Raw genomic sequence first — 10,320 nt, 5'->3', positions numbered from 1 at the left:
TCAAAATGGACCTCTAGGACTATCTGTGCTTTGCTCCTGGTTGACACCCATGAAACAGCTAAATGTCCCATTGCATAGGTTACACTTTTCCATGTTTGGGAAGATAATGAATATGCAGCTGTGAGCAACTGACACAGGACATTGTCAACCTCAATTAAGTCATTCAGAGATCTCTGCCATTACTCAAGAGCCATCAATGGATGATTCCTTCTTTAGTGGCTCACCTGATTGAGGGTGAGGATTTGTACATTGCATTCAACTGAGAAGAAAGAAGAGCCCTTGGAAGTTAAATTTGGTAATACCCAAGAATTAGAAATGAATAAAATCAGTTCCCTGGTGGTCCAGTGGTTAGGACTTGGTGCTTTCACTGCTGTGGGTCTGGGGTCAGTCCCTGGTCAGGGAACTAAGATACCGCAAGCCAAATGGCGCAGCCAAATAAAAACTCAAATAATTATAGATATAGATACATTTTATATATATATATATATATATATATATATATATATATACACATATATCTTTCAATAGATTTCTATTGCAGTATTTTTCATTCCTGTGTTTCTTTTTGTCTCCATTTGCTTTTACTTCTGGCATCTATTAGTAGCAATTTCTTTTCTCTGAATAGCTTTTTATTCTTCAATTCTAACGTTTATACTTTACTGTCTTAATATCCACTTCCTGTTCAGGAAACCCTCATTTTATTTTTCCACTCACTCTGCAGCAGTCTGACACAGGCAGCTTTAGTGTAAAGCTCCTGGCTAATCACTCAGCCACTCTCCCACTCAGCCAGCTCTCACAATCAGTACCAATCCCCAGATTTAATTTTATTCAATGCAGTTCAATTCAAAGCAGCTCAGTTCAGTTCAGTTCAACTCACTCTACCACATGGTGGTGCCAATTCTAATTCTGTTCTCCTCTTCTTTCTTTCCTTCTCTCTCTCTCTTTCTCTTTCTTCCTCTCTTTTGTGGATGATCAAAGCATACATGAGAAGTAGAAAGTAGATCTGGTGATTTGATCAATCATTTATTTGTTCTCTCCTTGGAAGGTGGATGTTTACAATTGTGTGCCATTCTTGACTGTTCCCAGTTTTCTGTATGCATCTTATTGAATGCATTAACATTCTTTTCTTTAGTGTTTATTTATTACTTCTAGAAGTGTTCTCTTTCTTTGATCTACTCAGTGGACTTTCAATATTGACTACCAGTGACAGTTTTTTGTTTTACAAGGACAAGAACTTACATAATAGTAAGATTGCAATCAAAATTAATTAAAGGTTGACTTCCATTTCTAATTCAATTTTTATTACGCATCATGACAAAAAAAAACTGTCATATAGTCCTTAGAATTATACAACACTAAATCTCTTGAATTATTCCTGCTGTAGTGCTCATAATACTTCTTTTCTATGTGTCTGTTTTTCTCCCTGTCCATGTCTTTGATAGACATCAGGTCATTTTACTCCTAATGTTCTAACTTGTATTTTTTGTTTTCTGTAAATTGAAAGGATCTGTCCAATATCATTTCATTAGGCCAACTTTCTCTGGTTTTGAAAGCAAGAATTACCCCTCACCTCTTTTTCTGTCATCAGTAAGACAGTCTCTAATTTATACAATCATTAAAGTTTATTTCGAGTTTCTAAATAGGACTATATTTCCATTTTCGGTTAGTTTTGTGTTCTGAGATGTCTTTGGAAAGGTTGTATACATATATATTAATATATAAATTTTCTACTTACTCTGTTACAAGCAATCCAAATAATGCACATATCTATGTTTGTATTTTATATAAACTGTGGAAGTTTTGGTAAAGAATATAAATAAATATTTACCAGGCAGCAGTTGAATTCAAGGCAGTGATAATCCAGTGCATCTGTAGGGTCCAGTCCTTGCCTTGTAAATAGTAAATGTTCTCCTTTCACTCTTCCCTAGACAAGAGAAGAGTCTCGCCATCAACTGAGTAGCTCTGGCTGGACCATAAGATTCATCCTTGATTCCTCTCAAGGCCTCATACTCAACTTCTAGTTCATCAGGGGCAAAATATATGTAAAATCCAGTAGGCTCCCACTAAGAACCTCTTCCAGTCTTTCCCTGGACTGCATGTTAGCAGTCTCGCTGATCTCTGTTTCTACTTGTGCCTCAACATCCATCTATTAGCAACAGAATAATGTCTCCAAACTGAAATCAAACCACGTCATTTCTTTCCAATGGCATCCGTAGCTGTTAGATTAAAAACCCCATTCCTTACCCTGACTTTCAAGGTCCTGTGGGATTTGGCCCCCGTCTACCTTTATGACCTTGTCTCTTTCCATTCTCTGTCTTATTCATTGAGCTCCATCCACTGAAATTGTATTTCTATCCCTTGAGCACCCTGTATACCCATACTCACTCACTTGTTCCTATGCTGAGAGGACAATTTCTCTCCAATGTTATTGTAGATGTTTCTTTCTTCTCATTTAGGACTTTGTTTAAAAGTCATCTCTTTGAAGAGCCCTAGCCTGACATACTTTGGCCAAAGTAGACACCTTCTCTGAAAATGTCCTTTCTTTACTGTGTTCATTTTGCTCAAGTTATTTTGGCTGCATCAAGCACTACAGCACCCATAAAACTCAAGGTTTAACTGAAGGGGATGTATTACATTATATTTCTACCACAACTCTGTTGAATTTGCAGAGGTCGCAGAAACACAGGCTGCAGTCCTGTGATTTTTCTAGACTATATTTTTGTAATCTGTGATTACGATGGCTTATCTAAGATGAAAAGCACATATTAATACAATTTTAACAGTTCTAAAACTTTTATTCAGTAAGATTCAATTCTCACACTTTAAACTAACAGTGACGATCTCCCATTGAAACAGCCCTCTGAGCCAAACCTTAAAAATATGAGACCAGACATCACAATGTCAGCCTACTGATTTGATTATTTGTTCATTTTTTGCTACTTTTGTTTAACAAAGCCTTCCTATCTTATTAAAACAACTCTCTACTTTGTCACTTGCATGTTTTAGAGTTTTCCTGAGCAATAGCCATTATGGAGAAAATGGCTTAAATATGATATTAACCATGAGGGAAAAGGATAAAGGTACGAAGAGTTTTATAAGCTCATACAGCAAAATAAAGAGCTGTTTAATGACTAATAACAATGCAATTCTACACCTCTGAGCCAAAGGAGAAAATATAAGATTAAATATAATGACAGGATAACATTTAACAAGTACTTGAAGGCTTTATAATTGCCTTAGTCTGCTTAGGCTACCATAACAAAAATACCATCGACCGAGTGACTTAACAGAAATGTATTTCTCACAGTTCTGAAGGCTGGGAGTTTGAGATAAGGCTGCCAGCATGGTTGGGGGCTGTTTAGAGCCTTCTTCCATATTTACAGATGGCTATCTTCTTGATATATCATCACAGGGCAGAAACAGAGAAAAGGCAAGCTCTTTCCTGTATCTTTTTATAAGGGCACTAATTCCATCATGAGGGTTCCACCCTTATGACGGAATTACCTGCCAAAGGCCCCAATCTCCAAATACAGTTGGCCCTCCATATCTGTGGGTTCTACATTCTCAGATTCAACCAACTACAGATCAAAACATATTCAAAAAAATAAATTTCAGAAAGTTCCAGAAATCAGAATTTGAATTTGTCACATGCTGCCACTATTTACATATCATTTACACTGTATTAGGTGTTATAAGTAATCTAGAGATGACTTAAAGTACATGAGAGGCTGTGTGTAGGCTACGTGCAAATACTATGCCATTTTATGTAAGAAACTTGAGAATCCATGGAGTTTAGTATTTGCAGGGATCCTGGAACCAATCCCCGCAGATGCCCAGGGACGACTATACTATCACATTGGGGATTAGGTTTTATCATATGAATTTGGGGGGTAGGAAAGGGACATAAACATTCTTCCATAGCAATACTTGTTACTTTTAAGTAATTTAAATAACTTAAAATCTCTGTGTCTTCGTCTTCTGAGTAAAATGGGAAAAATACTTTTTTATCTAATTGCTCTGAGATCTCACAATGACTATAGGGACAGTGAGGGGTAGCACTCTTAACATTTCTTCATGGACAGTATAATAAGGAGTTATGTTTAGCATAAACCTTGTCATGAATTAACATCTCTAATTAATAAAGAATGACTTATTAACTACAAATTATGCTTTGGAAATTAAAATAATATTTCCCATTGGGTTCTATTATTACCATAATCAATTCTGGAATCTTTGTTTTTAAATTTCAAAGAGTTACTTCTTAGCTGCTAAAAATAAATTAGAAAAAGAAGTAAATTAGTTAAAGAGGGCTTCCCTGGTGGCTCATTGGTTAAGAATAATCTGCCTGCCAATGCAGGAGACACGGGTTCGAGCCCTGGTCGGGGAAGATCCCACATGCCGCAGAGCAACTAAGCCCGTGCGTCACAACTACTGAGCCTGCGCTCTAGAGCCCACGAGCCACAACGACTGAGCCTGCGTGCTACAACTACCGAAGCCCGCTCGCCTAGAGCCCGTGCTCCACAACACGAGAAGCCACCACAATGAGAAGCCCGCACACCACAACGAATAGTAGCCTCCCGCTCTCCGCAATTAGAGAAAGCCCGCGCGCAGCAACAAAGACCCAATGCAGCCAAAAATAAATAAATTTTTAAAAAAGAAACTAGATAAAGAGAATCAAAGGGAAGATAAATCTAATTACATGTATATGTTATTACTTGATTAAGGATTATCTAAGATAAAAATACCATTTCAGACAGAAACAAGTTCTCTTTAAATGTTGGTGTTAACATCATAGCTCACCTGAAATTGTGGAGTCAACTTTCCATAAAAACACAATGAGAAACACTGTGTCTGACTTCCAGTCACTTTCAAGGCCTTCTATTCCTTTTCTCTAAAGAATCCCTCCTGACAGTACGTTTGAGTCAGTGAAACACATTGTGTGTGTGTGTAAATTAAAAGAATATACATAAAGTGTACAGGATAATATGGGGGGCGTCATAAGCCCTTATAAGCAGTATCTATCATTATAATTCTGATTCTAAATCCTGTTATCATTCCATCACGTGATCTGATTATTTCACCATTGGTATCCCTGTTGAGAAAATTTACCTAGAGATTCCTATTTGTGTAAAGCCTCCAAATCAAACTTTTTAAAAATACGGAATTTATTATTTATAGCATGAAGTGTTTACCTGCTTTCTTTCTTTCAAGTAAATTTTACTGCCTTGACACAAAGTCACATTTCTAATCAGTTTCATTGAGTGAGAAATATTTTTCTTATTTTCCTGTGGATATGAACTTGATAGAAAACTAACCACCTTGGTGACATAAAACAGAAAGCTGATTGCCAGAGCACTTGTTTTGAGCGCCCTCTAGCGGTTGCTCAGTCAGTAACATTCAAGGAACCTGAAATTTGCAGCCTAGAAAAATCACGGTAGAGATTTTCAGACGCTCCTTTTCCAGTTAAGAAATTGATCCTCAGAGAGGATATGTAAATTGCCTTCTGCTGCAGTTCTTCGAAAAATTCAAATTAAAGCCAAATTTACTAATAGTATTTTTCAAACTGTAAATTCTTATTAAAATTTCAATTATTTATTTTCTTTAATTGAATACCATTATGTAGAAACCATAAAACTGATATAATGAATATCATTTACAGAAACTGTAAAAAATTGATATAAAGTTATTTTAGTAGTAGATGTGACTTCTCTTTCCTTTGTCATTTCTCCGTCACTGCTTTTTCCTTTCCTCCCCCCTTTCTGCCTTCCTTCTAAACATCCTTATTAAGCTTTTCTCTTTGCTTTCTTTAGTACTTTTAGAAACATTGATCAAGATAATATTTTAACACTTAAGAGGATCTAACATTTATTAACAGCTTAACAAATATTTCATATATAAACTCGTAAGTGAATGAAAGGTTGTCCGATTGAGTGAGTGAATGTTTGAATCAATCACAACTACAAATAAATATCATCCATAGAGCGTCTTAATTAGCAGTACAATCTTCTCATTCATGTTGAATTTTATATTATAATATCTCTTTAAATAAGTACTTTTTAAAAATTTGATAACTGATAGAAGTTTATAAGCTATCATCATACATTTTGTATCTGAACACATTTTATAAATAAAATTTATAATTAAGTCTTTTTTCCTCATTGTTTTGGAATTTTATTAAAATGTGGCTTTTAGTTCATATTATTATCAGGAAAATTTTTTTGTGCTCAGAGTGGTCTTTTAGACACTATTGAGAAAATAAAGTAAAATAAATGTTCTCACCTTCAGGGAATTTATTTTCTAAAAATGTTAAAAGGTAAATGTAATAAACATATAAGAAAATATACTTTTTAATGTTTCATATTAGGTTGATATTTTCCCATGAACTCTATTTTCCTTCTGAGTGTCCTTTGCTGAGGATAACTTGGCAAACAGGAAAAATAAAAATAATAGGAAATTTTTCTGTGACTGATAAGTATGATATTAAAATAACCGTATCAAAATTACAACTTACATTACCTTTTTCTAATGTATTCTTTTCTATAAGTCTTGCCTTAGGAACAGCTTTAGACAGATTTTTGAAGAGTAAAATGATAATGAGAATATTAAGTGAAATAAAATCTCTAACAGCACTAAGCACAATTTTGGATTTACAGCGTGTGAAATAAACATTAGCTATAGTTGTTACTGTAATGTAACTTAGAGCTTGTATATAATTCAAACAAAGGAAGAGAAAACTGGAAGGATGGCATGTACGAGCTATATAAAAATTGTTTTCCACATATGTATTTAAACATATTTTTTTGTTTTATTTCCTCTTGCTGATAGTCTCAGATTGAAATTATAAAAACTAAAGAGAGTCAGCCTCTGTGGTGAACCTTGTCTTAGGAATTCATTACCTAATTTCATTTGGCAGAATTAATCCTGCTCCTATCCAGGGCTAGCCAGGGACTCTCTTTCTAGGCATATTTTAACTGGTGGGTTTCCCTGGAAGAGGGTATGAGACCGTAATGGGAGGGTTAGCTCAACGGTTAGCTGTTGAGTGTGTAGTTTAATAAAAGTACATGGAGTTTGCAAGTGTTCATGCATAGTTCAGTTTTACCAACCTGAATGACTCATTTAAATATTGGTCACAACACTTTATTTATTTATTTATTTATTTATTTATTTATTTTTTAACATCTTTATTGGCGTATAACCGGTCTACAATGGTGTGTTAGTTTCTGCCCTACAACCAAGTGAATCAGCTGTACATACACACATGCTCCCATATCTCTTCCCTCTTGCGTCTCCCTCCCTCCCATCCTCCCTACACAACACTTTATTGAATAATATTTTTTGAAGCAATAGCAATTGTGTGTCCAGTTGGGCCTCCATTCACTTCTGAACTCAAGGAGAAAAATTCATGCTGTAAATAACCAAGAGAGGCACATATAATTTGCCACACAGTGTAGTATAGTCACTCACTCTGAACTGAAAGATATGGTCATTTCTAGCAACCTTTTTTTTTTCACCTAGGAACATTTTTAGCACATATCTAATCAATTTGAATTTCCTACTCACACCACTTTGCTAGCATTTTTTAAAACAATGAAACTCGTTTGGGTCCTGTAGTTTATTTTCTAGGTATGCAGTGGTCTCTGTCTTAGAATAGAACTGTAATTTTCATTTTTTTTTAATTTTTATTTATTTGTTTTTTAATTTTTGGCTGTGCTGGGTCTTCGTTTCCTGTGCGTGGGCTTTCTCTAGTTGGGGCGAGCGGGGGCCACTCTTCATCGCGGTGCGCGGGCCTCTCAGTGTTGCAGCCTCTCGTTGCGGAGCGCAGGCTCAGTAGTTGTGGCGCACAGGCCTAGTTGCTCCGCGGCATGTGGGATCTTCCCAGACCAGGGCACGAACCCGTGTCCCCTGCATTGGCAGGCAGATTCTCAACCACTGCGCCACCAGGGAAGCCCCTAATTTTCATTCTTAATAATGAATGCATAAAGGGCTTCAGGAGGCTATTGCCAGTAAAGAGAACTCCATAAACTATAAAAAAAGACAGGGCCAATTTACTAACCTCTGTAAGCATTTAGAATTGTTGACAGGATTTAATCTGTACAATTGCTTATTCTTTTGCTGAACTATGTATTTGATGCTGCTTAGATCCACCTAAAAATCAGGTTGGTTGTTTTTTGCTAATGATGTTATTACCAAATGATGTTATTACAGTGTTATTACCAAATGATGTTATTACAGCTATTACCAAAAGGGAATAATGATTATAAAACAAAAGCAAAACCAATCTGCCTTTATCAAATAATTACTTGGAAAGTATTCTGTTAGAACACAATAGGTGTTCAATTATTCATCAAATAAATGGTGTAGAGTAGATTTTTCTGTGCTCAATGTCCTTAGGGTTATAACAGGAATTTAGAGTAGTGATGCTGTAATGAAGACTTTCTGGTCTCTCCATATCTAAATCTTCCTGGATGGGACCTGAAATAATGGATTTTAGAGCTTTAATAAAATGATAGATTGTATAACAACAGCCAATCCTACCAGGGGATTTAAGTGCCATTCTTATATTACTTATTTGAATCTTCACAATAATCTCACTAGATAGGAAACAAGGAATGTATGGAAACAAAGGCTTAGTAAGGCAAAGTAATTTCCTCAATGTTATGCTACTAGTGAGTCATGTAACTGGTGAGTGACATAACTCATTCCTGAGTACCAGTAAGCCTTGCCCACGTATATCATTGACTGAATGAAGTCTGTTCCAATCAAACTGAATACCTACCAAATTCTGCTCTTCCCTTCTTATAGCATACATGTATATATAGTTCCTTAAAAATACGTAAAATATCCACTACTTTAAAAAAAATATATTCCATGTCTAACATGCTGGTTGAGAAATGCAGAATCTCAAATGACATTTTTGTCTTCTTCACAGACTGTTGCCTATGGCAATAATATAAATTCCACAGTGTGAAAGAAAAAAATGCACCAGACAATTAAGGAGATGCTTTTACTTGGGTTATTGCAATAGAGAGATTTTTTTCCATTAATGAAGAATGTCTCAAGGAAGAGTTTGAAAAGCTGGGGATTTATAAAACAAGACAATCATGAGTGAGGATTCAGAGCTTGCCTTTTCTTTTTGCCATCTACCACAAGTGACCACCCCCATCTACTATTCTTTATTTGTATTATCATCACTAGTTTCATTTTGGGTAATTGTTACAGTAGCCATATCAGCTGTTTACATCCGACCCTTCCTCTGTGTTGACACTGTTAGCACATGCTGCCGTTGAATGTCAAATTCTCTGAGGTTTGACCCTGTCGACCAGAGCCTTTCTTCTGCAGTGGTTTTATGGTCTCAGACTGAAAAGACTCTCCAAGTAGAAGTAGCCATATTCTGCTTGGTTCTATGAAAAAGTCTCTTTTTTTCTTCTCGTCTTCCATGATGTAATGGGAATGACATGAAAAGTGAGTATATACAAATGACAGGTGTTAAACAAGTAATTTCTATTTTATTCATGCTTATTGGAAATCTTAGTTTGACCTAATGTCTAAGGCAAATGCACAGATACGAAACATATGCATATATATATATATATATATATATATATATATACACACATATACACACTCACACACACACACAAACTTGTGACAGTCTTAAGCCTCTAATTCTCAGGGATCAGAACACACACACACACACAAACACAGAAATATGTGTATAGTATAGTTACGTGATGGATAAGGAGTTAGGGCCCCATAAACAAATTATAACATTTTAAATATAGTTTTAAATATAGTTTTAAAAATACATCACCCAATTCCATGCAGTGCTAATTTTTTTTTTTAAATCTGGAGAATTTGTATCATTCTAATCTACCTGTATTTGCTAATTCAACTGCTGGTGCCTGTTTAAACAGCTCTGTTCATTGTGTCAGGTAAATACAATAGATCAAGGACTTCCTATACCTAAATCCAAAGAAATGCCTACTTCACATAAATGTCTTCTCTAGAAACAGAGAACAAAGATTCTTTAAAGTGCCTTCTTAGTCATTAATATGCAAAATTAAATGTACGTTTTTTAGCAAATGAAATGTACTTTTAATATCTGCAATATGATATTAAATTTTTAAAAATACTAAACAAAGTAAGACTCCAAGATTAATGCTCCCTGGCAAATTGAAAGAATCCTCATTTTAACACTGAAAATGTATTTAAAAATTTCATCAGTCAGGTGCAACAGCTCTCTCTCTCTCTCTCTCTCTCTCTCTCTCTCTCTCTCTCTCTCTCTCTCTCTCTCTCTCTCTCCCTCTCTCTCTCTCTCTC

This window comes from Physeter macrocephalus, chromosome 13 (assembly GCF_002837175.3).
Source record: "Physeter macrocephalus isolate SW-GA chromosome 13, ASM283717v5, whole genome shotgun sequence".
Lineage (NCBI taxonomy): Eukaryota > Metazoa > Chordata > Mammalia > Artiodactyla > Physeteridae > Physeter > Physeter macrocephalus.
This window is presented reverse-complemented; position numbering follows the sequence as displayed.